Source organism: Terrapene carolina, unplaced genomic scaffold, assembly GCF_002925995.2.
Source record: "Terrapene carolina triunguis isolate 2854851 unplaced genomic scaffold, T_m_triunguis-2.0 Scaffold103, whole genome shotgun sequence".
In the NCBI taxonomy this organism is placed as follows: Eukaryota; Metazoa; Chordata; order Testudines; family Emydidae; genus Terrapene; species Terrapene triunguis.
This window is the reverse complement of record NW_020664454.1, coordinates 3,545,221-3,565,787: the sequence shown is the minus strand read 5'-3', so window position 1 is coordinate 3,565,787 and position 20,567 is coordinate 3,545,221. Positions and strand designations below refer to the sequence as shown.

General features: G+C 42.9%; 1 protein-coding gene across 1 annotated transcript in view; it reads right to left on the bottom strand.

The window, feature by feature from the left end:
- Positions 1–20,567, bottom strand: part of LOC113406546 (low-density lipoprotein receptor-related protein 8-like) — a 268,015-nt gene that overhangs the window by 204,418 nt on the left and 43,030 nt on the right. The gene's annotated exons all lie outside the window — the stretch shown is intronic.

The window sequence follows — 20,567 nt, the reverse complement described above, 5'->3', positions numbered from 1 at the left end:
TTCACTGAGTACAATCCATAATGCGTAAATACTACCATTCTGCTTATCTCAAGCTCTTAAATTAATTGAGCTCTTTGCAGCACTGGGTGATCATTTTATCTATGCATTCCATTTACAGCAAATCAACTGCTATGACCTGAGATCCATTTTAAGAAGGGGCAATTAATTCTGCCTGTTTGTTCAGAATACAATTCCGATTTGGAGTAAATATATGATTACATCGAATCCTAAGTGACCATATCAAATGCGGGGAGGATCCAGAAACCAGACAAATACAAAATAATGTGCAGGGGAAAAAAGTTTTTTTCCCATTTAGGGAAAGTCTAAAGAATAATAACTGCAGAGGAAAATTACTATTAGGGTTATCTACAGTCCAACAGGATCTATAAATCCTTTATCAGCATTCGCAATAAAAACTAGATAATAATATCTGAGCCTGCTTAGGCTAGACTACAGTATCTTCTGACATGCACTTACTGAATTATTTGAATTTAAAATTTAGTGCAGTGTAGTTTGCTAGAAGTCCTAACGCATCATAACTGAGCTGAATGCCCAATATTCTATTTAAACCACACAGATTCCCCGGCGGCGGGGGATGCATTATTGTCAGATTTGCGGGGGAGGGGGGCATTCATATTATATTTGTACTCATTTTCCCTGAGCTGAGAAATACAAACTGCCTGGTGTTGGTCACCTGAGACAATTGTTCTCTCCTGTAAATCAAGAGGCCACTGCCTGACTTTTCTTTATATGCAAATTGCTCTCAAGGCGCCTCCATCCAACATTAAATACTGCTCTTGTTTCCAGAGGGGAGACATAACTTCTCCCTAGGACGCAATATTTAATTGTTAGTGTAAGGCCATGTCTGTGCTAGAAGCTTTTGCCGGTATAGTAATATTGGTTAGGAGTGTGGGTTTTTTACATTTCTAAACTAGCAAAAGCCCTAGTGTAGATACAGCTATACCAGTATGAGTCCTTTTGCAAGTATAGCTTATTTCACTCGGGGAACCAGTACAAGCCATACCAGCAAAAGAATTCTTTTGCTCAGTATTCTACACTAGGGGAGTTTGTTGATACAGCTAGACAGGCACAGCTATAGCAGCAAATCTTTTCTAGTGTAGCTGTGACATGAGTGAAAGTCACTAGGAAGAGCTCCCTAAGCAGTGTTAGCTGACAGCTGTCCTGAAGCACTCTCCCTACACAGTATCAAGGCTAGCTGGTTGTGGTGCTAAAGTAATAGCAAGTTCCCTTTCACACACCATCAGGATTGTAAGTGTGCACTGCTGTGTGCTTTCTGCCTAGCTAGACCCATCAAAATGCCTTCTTTGTTTCCCTTCGTCCCCTTCAAATACAACCACTCAACTGCATGGGATGCAGCCCACATCTGTTACCTAAATGTTTACCAGTGCACAGGATGTCAAATTTTAGTTTAGTGTCAACCAGCTGTACAACTAACCACCAATAATCACATCTAAACAAAAAGGTCCCAGAAGGAAAATACTTTTAAATAATGAAAGATTGCAAAATTGATCTGCATAGGAATTACTCCCAAGAAGACCTGAGCTGGGCGAGTGGAGCAAGAGAAGGGATAGAAGGAAAAAACCTCTAAGAAGCTGAAAGTTCTGGAAACTTTTTCTCCTGGGCAACTATCAAACAATATCACAAGAGTTCTACCAGGGGGATCTGCACCAATTAGCAGAGAGCACTGAGCTAGGCGGAGAAACCACAATGAAACATGAGGTCACTCAGCTGAGACCCAGCCTCCTCTCAATGCCAGGGAAAAAAATTCCTACATTTAAATACTTTAGATCTGAAATACTTTATCAAATATAGTCAGTCCTGTTAGAGCCCTTAGCATAATGAAGGAGCTCACAGAGGAGGGATTATTCTACCATGTACAAACTAATTGCTGCATGAGTCAGAAAGGAACTTTTCTTTTACGTATGCAATGGACTATGAATTGCTATGAGGGCAAGAGGAAGCGATTTGCTTTTCTCTCAGCAACCAGTACTGCTACTGCTGGATCAGATATGAAGGGCCAATAGACCAATCCACTATGACAACTCCTCTATTCCTCTTTAGTTAACAATATAAAACTTTTAGCTGCTACAAAAGTCATTATGTGGACAATATTTATTTTGAGAGGTAGCAATCCTAACTGTGCTTGAGTAAAGGGGACGGCAGCACCAGCTGACAGCAGCAGTTAAGCAAATACCAGCGAGCCATCAAAATCCGCTGTGTTTTTTCTCACTATTCTTCCAAGGATCTTGTGATTGGAAGGGAGTTAACTTGCATCTCCACTGTACTGCATGGTACTATTCTTACCTGTCTCCAAAACAAATCAGCTGGGCTATTAGTGATGCTCCTTGTAAACCCGCCTTCAGGAAAGCAAATCCAATTCCCAGGGGAAACACCAGCTGTGTCCTCATCAAAGGAGGAAGCTCAGCAGCTCCATTTGTGTAGCCATTTTTCTGATCTCTTGCTAAATAACAATATTTCACACCCAATGATGAAATGTTTCATCACCATACTGTCCATAAGCGATGTCACTCTTATGGTGGAAATATACTGCATGGTAAGTAAAGTCTATGTATGGAGAAATCCTTGTGCATGAAAAAGAAAACATAGCTTCTACATTAATAAATATTTATTGTAGCCCTTATATGTTGCCTTTCAGCTTACATTTTTTGTAAGTGTCCTCCAACATTGTAGGTGCAATTTTGCACCCACATTAAATGGAAAATTAAACTCTGCTTTCTGCTGCACCCTTTTAGATGCCTAACTACCTCACTGCATCCACAACCTCAATGGAAATTCCAGAAGACTCCAGCTGGTCTTCATTGGCTTTTGTTGGTAAATGTTGATTTCTAATGGCCTTTATTGTTTTTAATTAATCCTCTTAGTTCTCAACAAAAACCATCTGAATACACTCACAACTGCAATAACATCAATGAATCTGAGAGTGCGTTGTTCACACAACAATAGCATTGTCTCATTTGCAGTATACAACAGGCATCAGAAAAGCTAATCCTCACTTCACGGTTCTTGCACCTACATAGCTCATGAGACAGCACTCGGGCTGGATAAGATGCTCCCTCAACCATACCTTTATTTATATTGTGTTCCTCTGTGGTTAATATAATTGCTCTTTGCATACATTTAAATAATTTTCTCCTGAATTAACCTCACACTTCAGCCATTTATAGCACAGCATCTAACACCATAAACAGGGACCTGACATATCCAGCCAACCAACTGGCTCAGGCCAGAGCTTGTTCTTTCCTGATCCCCTATAATGGAAGTCAGCTGCATTGTGAAGTCTGATTAGAGATGTGAAGTCATTAGAGTCAAAACACTTTCCTATTCCCTACTAATCCATGCCAGTCAGAGGCCTTCAGGAAATGACTGGCTGTAATCAGTGCGCTGGCTTTTAATTGAAGAGAATGCATTAGGTGTCATCAGCCACTTCATTGTCACACCACACAGTCAGCAGAGGATAATCAGCCCACAGGCTCTGTGCCACTTTAACCATTTTATGTTATAGTTAACATATTGTTTCACAGCATACAATAGGTGGGGGGAGGAATAGCTCAGTGGTTTGAGCATTAGCTCAACAGGGTTGTGAGTTTAATCCTTGAGGGGGCCATTTAGGGATCTGGGGCAAAAAAATTGGTCCTGCTAGTGAAGGCAGGGGACTGGACTGGACTTGACTTGATGACTTTTCAAGGTCCCTTCCAGTTCTATGAGATAGGTATATCTCCATAAATTATTTTAATGCTGTCTGTCTCTCTCATGGTTGGGGGAAGAACCTGAGGAAGCTCACTGAGACAAGTCACTTACGTGGCCCCACTAGCAAGCCTTATTGTTTGGGTTGATATCAAGTTTAACCTATCAAGGTTTGCCTCTGCACATGACTTGGTCCAATTCTGATGACAGGTACAGGCCAATCTGGCCAGCAAAACCCACACACTTGCTTTAAAGCTACCAAATGTGGATATAAGGAAATGCAGAAGATTAGAAAGTAAATAGAAGATTGTCTTAGTTTATGGAATTTTATGTATGTTACCTTCCCTTCCCAAGCTACCTATGATCACCAACCACTGAAACACTAGTCGTCTTTCCGTGGGAGGTGGCAACGGTTTAACAAAGCACAGTGAGCTAGATTCTGAGCTCAGTTATATTGGCATAAATCCATTGTAACTCCCAGGAAGTCAATGCAGAGGAACACCCAGGGCCGGCTCCAGGCACCAGCCGAGCAAGCTGGTGCTTGGGGCGGCAGCTTGTAGGAGGCGGCATTCCGCCCAATCCTAGGGCGGCACGGCCGCTTTTTATTGTTGTTCCGCTCCGACCGCCCTGTAGGGGGCAGCGGCGTGGAGGATGGGAGCGCCCTGCAGCAAGCCCGGCAGGGCAGCCCGCGTCCTTCCCTCCCAGTCGACCGGAGCGGCGCGGAGCCGTCCCCGCAGGGGGCACGGCAGGAGAGGCCGCGTGGCAGCGCCCTGCTGAAGCCCTGGCTGCCCGCCTTCTCTCTCTCCCCCCGCTCCCTCCACCTCCCCCCGCTAGCCGGGGCACATCTGCAGGGCAGGGAGTCCCCCTGCACCCTGGCTCCGGCCGCACCGCAGGTTTTTTTTTTTGCTATGCTGTTCTGGCTGCCGCGGGTTTTTTTTTTGCTTGGGGCAGCCAGAAAGCCAGAGCCGGCCCTAGGAACACCAATGTCACAAACAGCAGAATCTGGCTTACCAATTCTAACTGAAACTACAAGGGGAACTTTAGGTGAGATGGGTATAAATTATGGAAAACATCTATAAAACCCGCTACTGCTGTCCAGTCCCCTTTCCCCTTTTTTCTTGTTGCTTTAACAGTGGTGGGAGTGACAGATAAAGCAACAGTCATAGATTAGAACCTCTCAACTTTTGAGATGTATCACAACATTAACATTAGTTAAACCTAGTTGATTTGACAATTAACTTTCTGCCTAAAGAAGGCTTCTGACAGAGAATTCCTCATAAATCACACAGTGATTATCACTCCAAATACAACCCAGCTAATAACTTATAAAAAGAAAATAATATTAACTAACAGTAGTAGGATGTTTAAGTGTCCCATTTCCAAACAAACATCCTGTGATTTGCTAAACTACCTAAACAACTCAAATGAGTGACTTCAGCCAAGCTGACAGATGGCATTTTATAGCAGCAAGCCACTACAAACTTAAAAAAAAAAAATACATTATTGAAGTGAAATGTAATAGAAATAGAAACAGCAAAGTCCATGAAACAACAAAAAATACAACGGGGATAAAATTCGGCATACAAAATACTCCTGATTTAAGCAAGTTATAAGCATGATCAAAATCATGCCCATAGGGCATAACCTAACAAAGCACTTCATTTTAAGCATGACTAGTTCAGATGACTTAACCTGGACTATTCCCATGCTTAGTTAAACACAGGCTTAAGTGCTTGGCTGGAGCAGGGAATTAGTGTGCTCTGTGAGGCTGCAGGGAGCAAGATCACATCAGTGTTCAAATTCAGACCTGGTCAAGTCTGTTTTCATTTAGTTCAACCTCCAATCAGCAGTGTAGCACTTCAGTAATGACTGAGGTAGGTTATAGAATATCATTTATTTTATGGTAGCACCCAATGATCCCAGTGGCATTGGAGCCCTACTGGAGGTTCTTAAGAACAGGTTAGACAAACACCTGTCAGGAATGGTTTAGTTATTACTTAGTCCTGCCCTGGGTGCAGGGGACTGCAGTAAATGACCTCCTGAGGTCCCTGCCAGTCCTACACTTCTATGATTCTATGACCGTGCTGGGCACTGCTTATTAAGAACACATATATGAAGACAATTCTCTGCCAAAAAGAGCCAGGGAATGATGTATGGTAAATACAGTACTGGATGCTGCTGTAATCTAGCCTGACTATTCTCGGTCTCTGCAGTGGTTCTTGTCTGTGTGTGAAAGTCTGCAAGAATCAACAGGAACTGTGGCACTGTATAGGGTTCTTCAGGATGCATGTACTTTAAACTACCTACTAAATCTTAACTATTTATAGCACAATGAGACTGGGTGGCAGCCTAGAGCTGCCTGGTAGCTCTGTAGGACTGGGTTCTAGACCTGCAGGGCCTTATACTGCCATCAGGACAGACGCTGTATGTTCCTTTCTAATCAGGCAAGTTAAGGGCAGGGGTGACCTTGAAGATATGTTTTAAGGAAGGACTTGATGGAAGAGAGAGTAGGGACACAGTAGACCAATTCAGACAGAGGTCTAAAGGTACAGGAGGCAGCATGGAAGAAGCCTTTGAAACAAGAATAGGAGCAAGATACGGTGACACCAAGGGTTAATTTTGCGGCTTGGGCTGAACAAGGGGAGCACATCAGAAAGAGATGACAGCAGATAGCTGGGCAGGAGCCAGGCTGCCTTGCCTTGTCCCTGCCTAAACAAGCAGATAAATTTGTTCTAAATGGCAAGGGGAAACCAGCAGAGGGGTCTAATAAAGGGCAGCAGCATTCTGGACAGACCAATGCTAGTGTAAAGAATGGGATATCATGATCAATGAAATATTACCAGGCAAACCAGCAGATATGTCAATGTTAACTAGGAAAAACTGGAACAAAAGCTCTTTGTTCTTAAAAACTACTTCACAATTCAGCAGCAAAAAAGGGGCAAAAATCCCACAACTTTGGGCAAAACTTTCTGCAGAATTATTTAGAAAACCTGTTGCCCCTCATACAGAAAACAAACCCATCAGCAATGACATTTGTTCAGGATCAGCAGGGAGGATGTGTGTGTGCAGGAGACTAGAGGCTACACTTGGAGAAAGAAGCTTTGATCAATAGCCAAAAAAAAAAAAAAAAACCAAGAGTCCTTCAGATTTATCAACATGATTAATTTATCAAAGTAGAAGCTTTTATGATTGTACTTCCTGCTTTGAAGTTCTGTGAACTATACCAATTGTTTATTTATGATTCCATAATCAAACTGTGTCAGAAGTGCTGGGTATTGTTAAGGCCAGGGCATTAAAGTACTTCCTAAACGGAGACTGAACACGCCTGCTTTGGAACACATTTCGACCTAACAGTACTTCATGCTATACTGTGGTGAGATAACAATAATGCTGGTATCTGCGGACAAGAGGAAATTGTGCCCTTAGAAGAGCAGTACCTGCAGGAGCAAGAGTAAAAGAATGCTCTGTAAGGAATGTCATTTTTATTCACTAAGTCAAGGACACCAGGAGCATGCAAAGCTTGATGCTTCTACTCAAGGAGTACTTTTTCCAGTCCCGGTTTTGGTTATTTTTCTAAAATTATTTTTTCTGTGTTCACTGGTGTTTACACATCACTTCCTAATATTACATTATATAGCAGCCCCTATCATCACAGTATCTGAGCATCTCACAAACATAAATGAACCCACAAGAGGAGAGGTAATTCTTGATTTAGTCCTAAGTGGAGCACAGGATCTAGTCCAAGAGGTGAATATAGCTGGACCGCTTGGTAATAGTGACCACTGTGACGGGTTGGATCACAGAAACCGCCTTGGGAGCTGCCATCTGATGTGCCAAGACTACCCCTGCTCCTGTTTTCCCTGCCAGCTCAGGACTCCAGCACCCTGTCTTGCTGAGCCAGACGCTTCCATCTGCTCCAACAAAGACCCAGGGTCTGAATTACTTGCCCCAAAGCTGCAGGTTTACCTGAAAACAGCTCACAGAAGTGTGCTTGTCTTTAGCACTCAGATGCCCAACTCCCAATGGGGTCTAAACCCAAATAAATCCGTTTACCCTGCATAAAGCTTATGCGGAGTAAACTCATAAATTGTTCGCCCTCTATAACACTGATAGAGAGATATGCACAGCTGTTTGCTCCCCCAGGTATTAATACATACTCTGAGTTAATTAATAAGGAAAAAGTGATTTTATTAAATACAGAAAGTAGGATTTAAGTGGTTTCAAGTAATAACAGACAGAACAAAGTAAGTCACCAAGCAAAATAAAATAAAATGCGCAAATCTATGTCTAATCAAACTATATACAGATAATCTCACCCTTAGAGATGCTTCAGTAAGTTTTTTCCTCAGACTGGACACCTTCCAGGCCTGGGCACAATTTTTTTCCCTGGTACAGCTCTTGTTCCACCTTAGGTGGTAGCTAGGGGATTCTTCATGATGGCTCTCCTCTTTCCTTTGTTCTGTTCCACCCCTTTATATATCTTTTGCATAAGGCGGGAACCCTTTGCCCCTCTGGGTTTCCACCCCCCCTTACTGGAAAAGCACCAGGTTAAAGATGGATTCCAGTTCAGGTGACATGATCACATGTCACTGCAAGACTTCATTGCCCACTTGCCAGCACACACATATACAGGAAGACTCACAGGCAAAACACAGCCATCTGCAGACAATGGACCTGGTTAATGGGAGTCATCAAGATTCCAAACCACCATTAATGGCCCACACTTTTCATAATTACAATAGGCCCTCAGAGTTATATTTCATATTTCTAGTTTTAGATACAAGAGTGGTACATTTATACAAATAGGATGATCACACTCTGTAGATTATAAGCTTTGTAATGATACCTTACAAGAGACCTTTTGCATGAAGCATATTCCAGTTACATTATATTCACTTATTATCATGTTTTTATAAATTTAACATCCCTGTGGTGGGGAAAACACCACAGCAGCCCAATACTGTAGCATTTAATTTCAGAAAGGGGAACTACACAAAAATGAGGAAGTTAGTGAAACAGAAATTAAAAGGTACAGTGCCAAAAGCGAAATCCCTGCAAGCTGCATGGAAACTTTTTAAAGTCACCATAATAGAGGCTCAACTTAAATGTATACCCCAAATTATAAAACATAGTAAGGGAACCAAAAAAGTGCCACCATGGTTAAACAACAAAATAAAAGAAGCAGTGAGAGACAAAGAGGCATCCTTTAAAAAGTAGAAGTTAAATCCTAGTGAGGAAAATAGAAAGGAGCATAAACTCTGGCAAATGAAGTATAAAAATATAATTAGGAAGGCCAAAAAAGAATTTGAAAAACTGCCAGCCAAAGACTGGCAAAAGTAATAGCAAAAAATTTTTTAAGTACATCAGAATCTGGAAGCCTGCTAAACAACCAGTGGGGCTACTGGACGATTGAGATGCTAAAGGAGCACTCAAGGACGATAAGGCCGCGGAGAAACTAAATGAATTCTTTGCATCGGTCTTCATGGCTGAGGATGTGAGGATAATTCCCAAACCTGAGCCATTCTTTTTAGGTGACAAATCTGAGGAACTGTCCCAGACTGAGGTGTCATTAGAGAAGGTTTTTGAACAAATTGATAAACTAAACAGTAATAAGTCACCAGGACCAGATGGTATTCACCCAAGAATTTTGAAAGTACTCAAATATGAAATTGCCTAACTGCTAACTGTAGTTTAGTAACAATGGGGTAGCCGTGTTAGTCTGTATCCACAAAAACAACGAGGAGTCTGGTGGCATCTTAAAAACTAACAGATTTATTTGGGCATAAGCTTTTGTGAGTAAAAAATCCACTTCTTCAGATGCATGGAGTGAAAATTACAGATGCAGGCATAAATATACTGACACATGAAGAGAAGAGAATTTTACCTTACAAGTTGAGAACCAGTGTTAACAAGGCCAATTCAGTCAGAGTGGATGTGGTCCACTCCTAATAATTAATGAGGAGGTTAACAATTATTGGGAGTGGACTGGTACCAATACAAGTAATCTGACATATCTGCTACCAATTCAAATATTTTCAATATTTAAGAATTCTCCCATTCTCAGTCAGTTCCTTCTATCAGCAAGAAGTACTATACATCCAGGAAGGTTTCTACTCTAGCTGAGAAAGTGAACCAGATTCCCACAGCATGAGATATAAGTACCCATTTGATAACCAACAGGCATCTAGATAGTAAAAACCACAGGATACCATACTCATAAGGGATTCTGAGCACCTCAAGTGTGTATCCTTGGTTTTCAATTCCTTATATCCTAATGTGAAGAGTATCACCACACTTCTCCATTTTCAAATTGCAGCTCACCACGACAGAACTACAATCCCAGCCATTCTTGCCTTTCGGTCTCTCTTATTTAGAATGTACTTATCTAGACTGGCATTCAGTTAACAGCCAACCTGGTTTCAGTCACACCCACTAGATCATCGTCACCATAATTTAAAAAAAATCAAATTCTTCTTGCTCATTCCCCATAATCTTTGTATTATTGCAGAGACATTTCAATATATCAGTACTTTCTTATTCATCTTCTGTTTCAGAATAACTCAGTCTAGTTTTGAAGCTGGGAAGAACCTACCAGCTTTTATTTTTTTTTAAAAAAGTAAAAGCTCTCCCCTCCCTCAGCTAGTTTAAAAGTCCACCTAACAAGCACTGACAGTTCTAAACCCGGCATGCTGATTTAGCTGGAGACTGTCTAATCGAGAGAGTAGCCATGAATTAGGGGTGTAAACTATTAAATGGTTAAATGGTTAACTGGTAAGCATTAGTTTTATCGGTTAACCCACCTTCACTGTTAAACCCCAGCCCTGGGCCAGCCCACCGATCCCAGGCCCAGGCTCACCCCAGCCACGCCGGCCAGCTGGAGCAACCCCAGCCCTGGGCCAGCCAGAGCAGACCCAGCCCCTCTCCCTTTAATCAACTAACTGATTAAAGGACATAATTTTAATTGTTTAAACAGCTCACTTTTTAACCAATATTTACATCCCTGCCATGAATCACAGGATGTGTTCCCATGCTCTGTGAACTCCAAACCCCTCTTCTCTACACCATCAGCTGGGTCTCCATGATCCATCTTCTTTCTTCACTTGTTCTTGGCACAAGAAGCATGGCTGAGAAGACTGCTCTCTTTTTCTACTCACTCTTGATTACGTAACATCTGACTTTAAATTATATCACTTGTTTCCACATAGAAAATTCCCTTCATTCTTCACGCTGTCATCCTTATCAGGCCATCCTTTGGAACAAGGAAGAAAGGCAGCAGGTGTGTGGGACAGCCAGGGAAGCCCAATGATATTCCCCCTCCTCTGCATTCACACACAGACACAAAACCAACCCTTTGCTGTTTCCCCTGTCCCAATTCCTGTGAAACTCAGTCCTGGCTCTGAAAGTGAGGACATTCCAGATTCAAATGTTTCCTTCTGCCTGTTACAATAAGCACTCAAAAAATGGCTCCACTCTGTGGGACCGCCTTGCAAAGTGGAAATAGCAATGAACCAGAATTCAATTATGTAATGAGAAGTTGCTTTAATTAGCCAGTTAATTGACTCCTGAATTGTAATAAGTAAAATAACTTGTTTTTACAAGGCACAGTAATCCCTTTCAGACGTACTCCTAGGAATCAACTCTGCATCTTCCCTGCCTGATTATAACAAGAAGGAGGATGAGTGATCTCAGAGATCTGAAATCCCCCTGCGTCCCTTGGAGATGCATACAGTTAGTTATTACTGTAGTTCGCTGCAGCAGAAAGAAGTAGAGGGGACAGGTGCTGAGTGACACAGCTGAATAACAAACTAGCCTTTTACTTTTACAGACTCCAGTTCAAATTTGAGGCAGGGCACAAATGCAATGAGCCAAACAGTCTTTATATCATTTTCACCTTTCACTTTTATCCATGAAAAACCAAAGGTATACAGCTCCAAACAATAAGCAGACTCTTCTCAAGAGAGATCTAAGATTGAAATGTCGGGGAGTTTCAGCTCAGACTGAGGTTCATTACCAGAGCTGCGTGCACAAGCCAGGACTGGAATAGTCAATTATTTTTAGGTCAAAAATGAAGTGCTTTACTAGATCTCTGTTGGAGCCCAGGAGAGAATAAGTGTGTGGCAACATTACATTAGCAAAGCTGTGTGGGGATCCAGGATTAGAATAGCACAGGTTTTCCAGGCCAAACCTGCAGTGCGTACTCCTGAACAATATTTAAAAATTCTGCAAAATTCTGGATATTTTATTTGTCAATATAATACCATATAATCACGCCAGTTTCAATTATTTTGGTAATTCGTTTCAAAATACCTGTCAGCAACTATGTCTATAACAATACAGACACACACAAAAATTCCCCCAGGAGTAGAGAGTTAAAGAAACCCCTATGACAACCCAGTTCCTGTTTTTCTGCTCCCTACCAGCCCCCCCCCCAAGCCCAGCCAGAGGGCTAGACACCCACAACCCCTCTCCCCAGAGCCCAGTTGTGGGGCGTCTCACCCCCCCCCCTCCCAGCCCAGACATCCACACTCCCTACACTCCCAGAGCCCAGGGACCAAGAGGGAGAAACAGCCTGATGCTAGGTCCCAGGCTTGTACGGCGTTTCCTGCATGCCGCCTCCCTTCTTCCGAGCGTGCCAGGAACTGCAGCTGCGGGGAACCCTCCAGCTCCCTCCCCCTACTCCCCGCAGTGTCTTCTATTTGTGAGCTGGGGAGCTGGACTCTGCAGGGTCCAGTGGGGCCAGCAGCTCCGCAGCCCATTTCTGCAAGGGAAAACGGAAGTTCTGTGCAAATTCTGCATTATGCAGTGGCGCCGAATTCCTCCAAGAGTAAGTGCACGGGCAAAGCTTGGGAAGGCTTGGGACTAGACTGGGCCGGGAACGAGGTACACTGGAAAACATGGTTGACGGTGGCCAGCTCCTGCCTGTTCTAGGGTTGGTTTTAGCCAGCGCTATTAGCACCTCATCATAAGCATATACAATTCCCCATGAAAAGGGAAAAAAGAGACAGAGGGAACATATTAACATAGCTTAATCCTGGGGCCTGGGATATCAGGTGTGCTGTGTGCAGTCAGTCACTGGAATCAGAATAGTAATGATCACAGGGGAGGAGAGGAGAGATGGGGCCAGGTATGACCAAACTATGAAGGAAAAGATACATTTGCTAGTAAAGAGAAGCTTGAGGACATGGAGGACGAGGCTTCTCCAGTGTGAAGGACACTGGAAGCAGATTGGTGAGTCCTGTGACATTTTTAACATCTCTTTACTAATGTGGGGGAGAGCTAGGTGAAAAACAGGCACAGCAGCTGGGCAGACTGCGTCTGATCTAGGACTGAGCTTAATAGCACCCTCAGAGACTGCAAGAAAAATTGCAGTGTGAATTGGGAAGGGGGGGGCCTGGGAAAAAACTCAATGCTGCAGAATCGTCACTAAAGCTGACGTGGGCGATGAACCAAGAATTGCAGACAAATGTTTCTAAAAACCAACGTCTATGGGTTTGCTTAGAGCTGGCATTTTAAACTGAAGCCTAACAGTGCGTAATAAAAACTAAATCAGCGTCACGTCACTAAACAGCGAGCCATTGATTTCAATGGAGATTACAGCAGGGATGAATTTGGCCTGTATCTGACACAAGAATATATATCACCAAAAAGCTGTCTTCCAGGATATGATTAAGAGCAGCTTCTCCTTCTGGAGCCTACGGACGCCACGAGGCACAGAAATACTTCTGCACGACAGCCTGGACAGTGGAGGTGTTCCAGTACTAAAACTAAAAAGAGGCCCCAAGTTCATTAAAATAAATTTGCAGCTTTTGAAGCATGGTAACTGTACAAGCGTGGAAAACTGGTTTTGCATCATGGTATGGGATTCTAGAAGGAATCAGATGGCTTGTGAGAGTCCATCAAAAGAAATTTTAAAAATGGATTGCAGAGGCAACCTGGAGGTTTAGAGCAGAGAGAAAAGAGCTCTTCTGTGGTTGTTACTGTGGCCAAAAACACCTGATTCAAGAGAATGATTTTACTTCTGTTGGCATCACTGTGAAGATCCCTACATGATCCTGACCAGGAATTCTAAACCATCCATGTAGACAGACAGAAAACTCCATCCCAGGTATTACTCAAATTGACCAAATACATGTGGGGACTAGAAAATTTGGACATTTATTATCAGTTCTATGCAAACCTGAGGTATACAACTTGATGTATATCAGGTATGGGCATATGGTGACCTGCCAGATCATTTTATTTGGCCCTCCACAGCTCCGGGTAGGTGATCCAGCGGCATCAGGGCTGGGAAGTGGGGTGGGATAGGGGATCGTGGGGGAAGGACCCCACTTGCGCATGGACATTCGCATCATGAGAGGCTGTGGCGAGAGCCAATAGGCTGGAGCAGGGAGCCCAGCCCAGTCCTGCAGGACAGGCGCGTTGCTGAGGGGCAGGCTCGCTCTACAAAACCCCCCTGGGGGCTCCGGCGGCCAGGGAGTGCCTGAACTCCCCCTCCATCTGCCAGTGTCCCACCCCCTGGCCTGCCGAAAGGTTTTAATGGATTTTGTGGCCCTCTACTACCTTCAGGTTGCCCATCCCTGATGTATACAATGACACTGTTTGTCCTCCATCTTTATCCAGAATCTCACAGGCCTCGCTTCCAAAGATAAGTTTTTCTCATTGGGGTAAGAGGGGAGGTTGCCACTGGCGCACTTCCAGTACAGAAGCTGACCTACTGCTCTCACGACAAATCCCCAGGCAGAGGAGTCAAACTGACCCTCAATTAGCCACCACTCACATTAGCCCCAGAACCCATTCCCAAGATCAGCCTGAGGGTATGTCTAAACTTCAAGCTGGAGGTGTAAATTCCAGCTGGAAGAGACAGACCCGCACTCACTCTGACTGAGCTACCGAGATACAAACAGAGCGTAGCCACGGCAGTACGAGCGGTGGGAGGGGCTCCCCTTCTTCTCCCTGCAGGCTGAAAGAATTCCTTAGATACTAACGTCACTGCCATCTGCCTGATTCTCAACTGTGAAGCCACCAGCAATGTTCTGGAGTGGGGATCATGATGCATTCCATGGACATCGAAGAAGAAGGAACTTTCCCCCCAGCCCTATGAGAAAAGGATTAGCCTAAAATGCAGCAAACACTTTTTTTTATAGCACTGAATCCTACAGATGTAAGGACAGTCTTAATTATATTTCTTATTGAAAAACTAGGTTGTTATTACAATGATATTTTCTTTATGATTCATACAATTCCCGTGTTTGACACCAGCATTATATCATTCATGACAGAATTACAGACCAGGGTGGATAAAAATAAACGATTTAAAAAAAAATCAAAAAAATCGGATTTTTTAAATTTAAAATCGGATTTTTTTGATAAAATGATTTTTGAGGAAAAAACCTATCTAAAGATAGTTTTAATTAAGATACATTATAGCTCAAGATATCTCATCACGGAATAGGGATTATACATTCTAATTCTATAGTATGAGACAATATATTCATGTAATGTTTAAGAAAAGTTTTGTAAATTAGTTCCAACAGTTCATGGATTAGGGACCCAATTTTATGGGGTTCCAGCGGCTTCTGTGTAGATTATTTAGGTTAATCTTTCTATCTACCCAATGGGACTCAGTGCTCAGTCTAGAAGATACCATCAAAGATGCTTAGTTTTGTAGTTCTCAAACTGTGGATTTGTGTCTCCAGAGATAAATGCTTGTTAACAGCAAAAATGTTTTTAAATAAATAATATATAGAGGTGAGAAATAACAGACCTCAACCCTATTGTCCCTTTGCGAATTTGTGTATACACAGAGTCAATCCCTTACCTCTCTCTAAAAGTGCAAAGTTTCAAAAAGTTCAATGAATAGAAGATTATTGGGAGTGGAATAGATCTGGACAAGGAGAAGAAGTCTGGAGATAAATGTGAGAAGGGAGGGACAGGCAGTAGAAAAAAAGTGAAACTGTCTGAGCAGCATATTCCAGAAGTCTTGAGGTCTTTCTGAGTGTTTCTGAGTGTAGCCTTCATTGATTTTAGATCTATCATACCATTCTCTCATTAGAAGGGAAAACCTATAATGGCAGCAGGCCGCAAAAGAGACCCAATTTGGGAATAAGAACCATTCAAGAAATATATGTTTGCTGATGATGTTTTAAAGAAAGTCACACCAGTGAACTGGTGGAAGTCACTTAAGCACTTGGATTCAGAGACTGTTGAAGTGATAATCTCACTTTTAACAGCAGTAGCTTCTCCTGTAGAAGGAATATTTTCTTCCTTTGGACTAATTCATTCCAAGTTGAGAAATCGTTTGGGACCTGAAAAAGCAGGAAAGCTTGTTTTTCTTCTCCAAATTATGAACAAACAGGAAAATGAAGGTGAAGATGACTGAGTTGGCTGCAGAAACCAATATTTTAAGTTTCTCATGTTGACCTGGCTGACAGTCGATTTAATTTTTGGGATTTTTTTTAAAATATTTCATTTAACTATTTTAGTTAAAAACAATTTTAACAAAAACAAACCTGATTTTAAAAAACTTGAATGTTTAACTAAATTGAAAAATTCATATGCTTGTTTTGTTAAAATATTATGTTTGCTGTTGAAGAAAACAAATCCAGAATACATAATGTTGTTGTTTTAGTGATGGTGATGTTCTCCTCCTAATACAGCATGGCAAGAAAATCCTCCAAATATTAATGATTAACCTGTTGAATTGGAGATAGTTTACCTCCGAATGACTTCATAAATATCTGCTTCAATTACCTTTGGTAAATGAAATAACCAAACAATAATTCATTTTCTGATATAGCTGTAAAACTAATCTGAAAAGTTTTCAAAATAAATCACTTTAAAAATGTATAGTGTGTACTTTCTAAAAATGAAACCTACATCTATCTCTGAGTTGTGAAGAATATGTATTAAGGTTATAACAACCAACAAGAATGCACTTTCATGTAGAAAGCCATGATTAAATCGAGTCTTCTTGACTAGTGATTTAAATGAAATTACAGACTATGAGACTCAATTATTTCATTTGAAAACAGTGTAGGGAACAATTTGCACTAGCAGGGAGATGGGAAACATGACCAAACAGGTCCTTACATATTCAACTCCTTTGATCTTATATGAAATATCCCCTCCTGTGGGGTGGGATGCAGTAGCCCTTACAGCGTACCAACAACACTGCACAATAGTTTCAGAGCAGGGAAGGAAGAGTATTATGCCCAACTGATGTACCAGGAGACATTTAAATAAGCAATTACCCAAGATAAATTTGGCCTCAAAATTTGACCTGAATTTGGTAAGGAATTTGTTTTATCTATCAAATCTATTTAAATTTGTAGATAGGAACTTAGAATAAAACTGAAGAAGATAAAGGTATATATGCAGCAAAGCAGACAGCACGCATGTAAGAGAGAAATACACCCAAGTGTATAGAATAAAGACAATGTCAGATATTACAGGGCCCACTTCAAAGAATCCATCACTGGGCCTTTGGGGAAGGGAATAATTCCAAGAATACATTATCAATGCATGGAACCAGAGCACCCAAAAGAATTCTGATACCCCTGTAGACAAACAAGAAATTAGGGTGCCAAAAAAGTACTTATAATGTGACAGAGGTTAAAAAAGGACAAAAAATTATACAGTTAAATTGAACAATTTGTTCAATCAAAGATTTTGTGGGTCAAACTGAGCCATACCATGCAGTAAAATAACACTGCCATGCTTCAGAGTTAACATCTAACAGAGTAATAGTCCTGCTATAAGCAGGACTTGATTACCACCGCCTATTGGGCGGTGCCCTGGGTTTCCCAAACTGTATGGCAGACTGGCCTCTCATATTGTTATTTAATACAGCACGGCCCTTTCAGTCATTAGATGTTACCACTGACATTCAGAGGCACTTGTATATTATCCATGGCCTCAGTGCTCCTTACCTCCTTATTCTAACCCTGGCTAAAGCACAGGTTTGCTATACTTTATATAAAAAGCAAGACTTCTTCATATTCCCACTCACACTATCATCTTCAATCAGCCAAGCAGCTCCTCTCGGTAGGTCTATGTGCCTCCCACAATCACCCATCCTGCCCATATTAAGGCAGTGAAGTCTGTGCAGAAAGCCAAAGATGAACACAGCATTATGACAATGAAGTGAACGTGCATCTAGCTTCCAACGGCGCTTCTAGAGGGGCACAGACCATTAATTACACTTCATAACAAAGCCCTTGTCTGGAAAGGAGAAAAGACAGACAGCATTATATGTACCATAGGGGCCACACTCACGAAGGAAACGAGGGAGCCCTCCAGAGCCAGCAATGCCGTCTGTTCAGTCATCTGTTTGTTTGCTCTTTCAGACTTAAACGCCTGAGCAGATTTACACAAGCAAGTGCACTCAAGAGGTAGGCAAACTGAATAGGGAGACTAAACCAACTGGCTGCAGAGACTAGGGGAGTGGAGATTTATATTCATCCTATGAATTTTATACTGCATGGGTGGGCAACGCTCAGCCTGCAGCCCATGGAGCTCTGCAATGTGGCCCAACAGCCACTTCATCTCTATATAGAGCTGTGCCCTAGGAAGCCGGTAGATCCCCTCCATCAAGTAGCCTAGTTGTACTGCATATTGGGAGCTGCAGTCATGTCCTCCCCAGGCTGCACTTCCACATTAAAGATAAGGATAATTATTTGCTTGTCAACTTCATGTTTCTGGGCAAGTTGCTAACAAGACACTCGGGGCTTGTCTACACTTGGAATCTTACCAAGATAACTATTCTGGAATAATTATTTCAATAGAAATCCTGTGTGGATGCTCTTATTCCAGCATAAGAATGCCCTTTTCTGATTTTGCTTGATCCACTTCCAAAGTGATCCACTTCCTAAATGGATTAAGTGAAATCGGAAAAAGATGCTCTTATTCTGGAAAAAGTGTCCACACAGGGGCTTACACCAAAATAACTCTTCTGGAATAATTATTCCAGAATAGCGATTTCAGTAAATTTCCAAGTACAGATAAGTCCTCAGCAGGGCAAACTTTGGGCACTGTTGGGATCCTGTTTCTCACAGAGCCAGCTGATGAAGCTCTCTCCAACTCATAGTGTGAGCAAAGGCATGCTATCTACGTAGCATATGCTACAGGCATAGGAAAGCCTGATGGGTTTGAAATATGAACTGAGCATTCTGAGATGCTTGACAAGTCAACATTCAGAATACAGTCAATTTGTGAAGAGAACCCCAGCCTTCAATGATGTATGAGTGAGAGGAAAATTTTAGGTTGTCCTATAGAAAACCTGCAGTCCGACTATCTACTTATTGAGCAACCCATGCCCTTGCTTGCTAAGCCCAATATCTTAGAGCTGTACTTCAACATCTACATAGGCATTTTTCAGGCCATGAAGTAGACTGTATGGCTTGCATGGATATGACAGACTTAAATCCAGCCAGGGGACCAAATTGAAAGAGTATATAAGAAACATGAAAACTATATGAAATCTCCCTGTTCTGTCTAATTGTTACCAAGATTTCACTTCTGGCTTGGAGGAGACAAAAGCTGGTGGCTGCCCCACTGCCTCAGACTTTGCAAGTGCTGGTAACATGAACAGATTTATCAGATTTACTGTATCTGAGAATTCCTTGGCCTCTTCAGCTCTCTGAAAAGCCCTGGGATTTCTACAAGAAGCCCTCACATTCAGTGCTAATACTTGCTGATATTTTAAGAGACGGTTTCCTGAGTGAGCATACAGCCCGTCTAACAGAGTTTTATTGACAAGAATGCTTTAGTATTGTATAGACAACCTCACCTTATCAACTAATGTGCAAAGAAACTCCTCAAGGCTGGGGAAAAAGCTAGGAACCACACAGCAGGGATGCCCTTTGTAAATACAGCACCTAATACTAAAATACAATGGAGCTCATCTCCATGAAGAACACAGGACGACCATGGACTTTAGGTGAACTTTTATGATGGTCTGGCAAATAGCACATCATGCGGTGACATGGAAGACCCAGGATTTTCTAGGTCAGTCTCAAGCTCTCACACATCCTCAGGAAGCTGAGTTTGGAAGGATTGGAAGGATCCTCAGTCACTAGAGAAGAATGGAGACTACATTGCTCCTACTCCCCACCGGACCGCCAATTGAGCGCATCACTCCATAACATACGGAGTCAGAGGCAGGGAAAGAAGGATACTTAAAGAGGGGAAATGGCAGGACAATAAGGAGTGGGAAAGGCCCCAAGAGAGCTAATCTGTATGAAAAAGACTTGTGTGACAGTAAACATATATGGGCAGGTGTGCCCTTAAATGCTGCAGCGGTGCAGTCGCACCAGTAAAGCTGTACCGCGCCAGCGCTTCAATGAAGATGTTCTCTACACCAGCGGCTATCAACCGGGGGGTCGGTCCGAGAGCCCTTTCAGGGTGCCGCGGGACCCTGCGGCTGAAACCCGGTGCCCTGAGCCCCGGCGCCCCCCATGGGGATGAAACCGGGAGTGGCGCGCGGCTGAAGCCGGCAGTTATCCGCCCCCCCTGCGCCCTGAAGCCAGGAACGGCATGGTGCTGAAACCGGGAGCCCCAGCACAACCCTTGCTGAAGCTGGGAGCCGCTCAAGACTAAAGCCCCAAACCCTGGTGCTCCCCACAGGCACAAACCCTGAACCCATGGGCACAGTTGTGGGGGCACAAGGCTGTTGTCCCTCCCTCCCCCCCAAAACTGCAGTGCCCTACCAGAGTGGAGCAGTCCGGGGGCAGCTCCACCCCCCCACCTCCTCCTCTCCCCCAGCCCTCCCCAGGCCCAGAACCTCGCACCAGGTTGTAGATGAGACGCCAGAGCCAGGCAGTGCGGCAGCTGCTCCTCTGGCT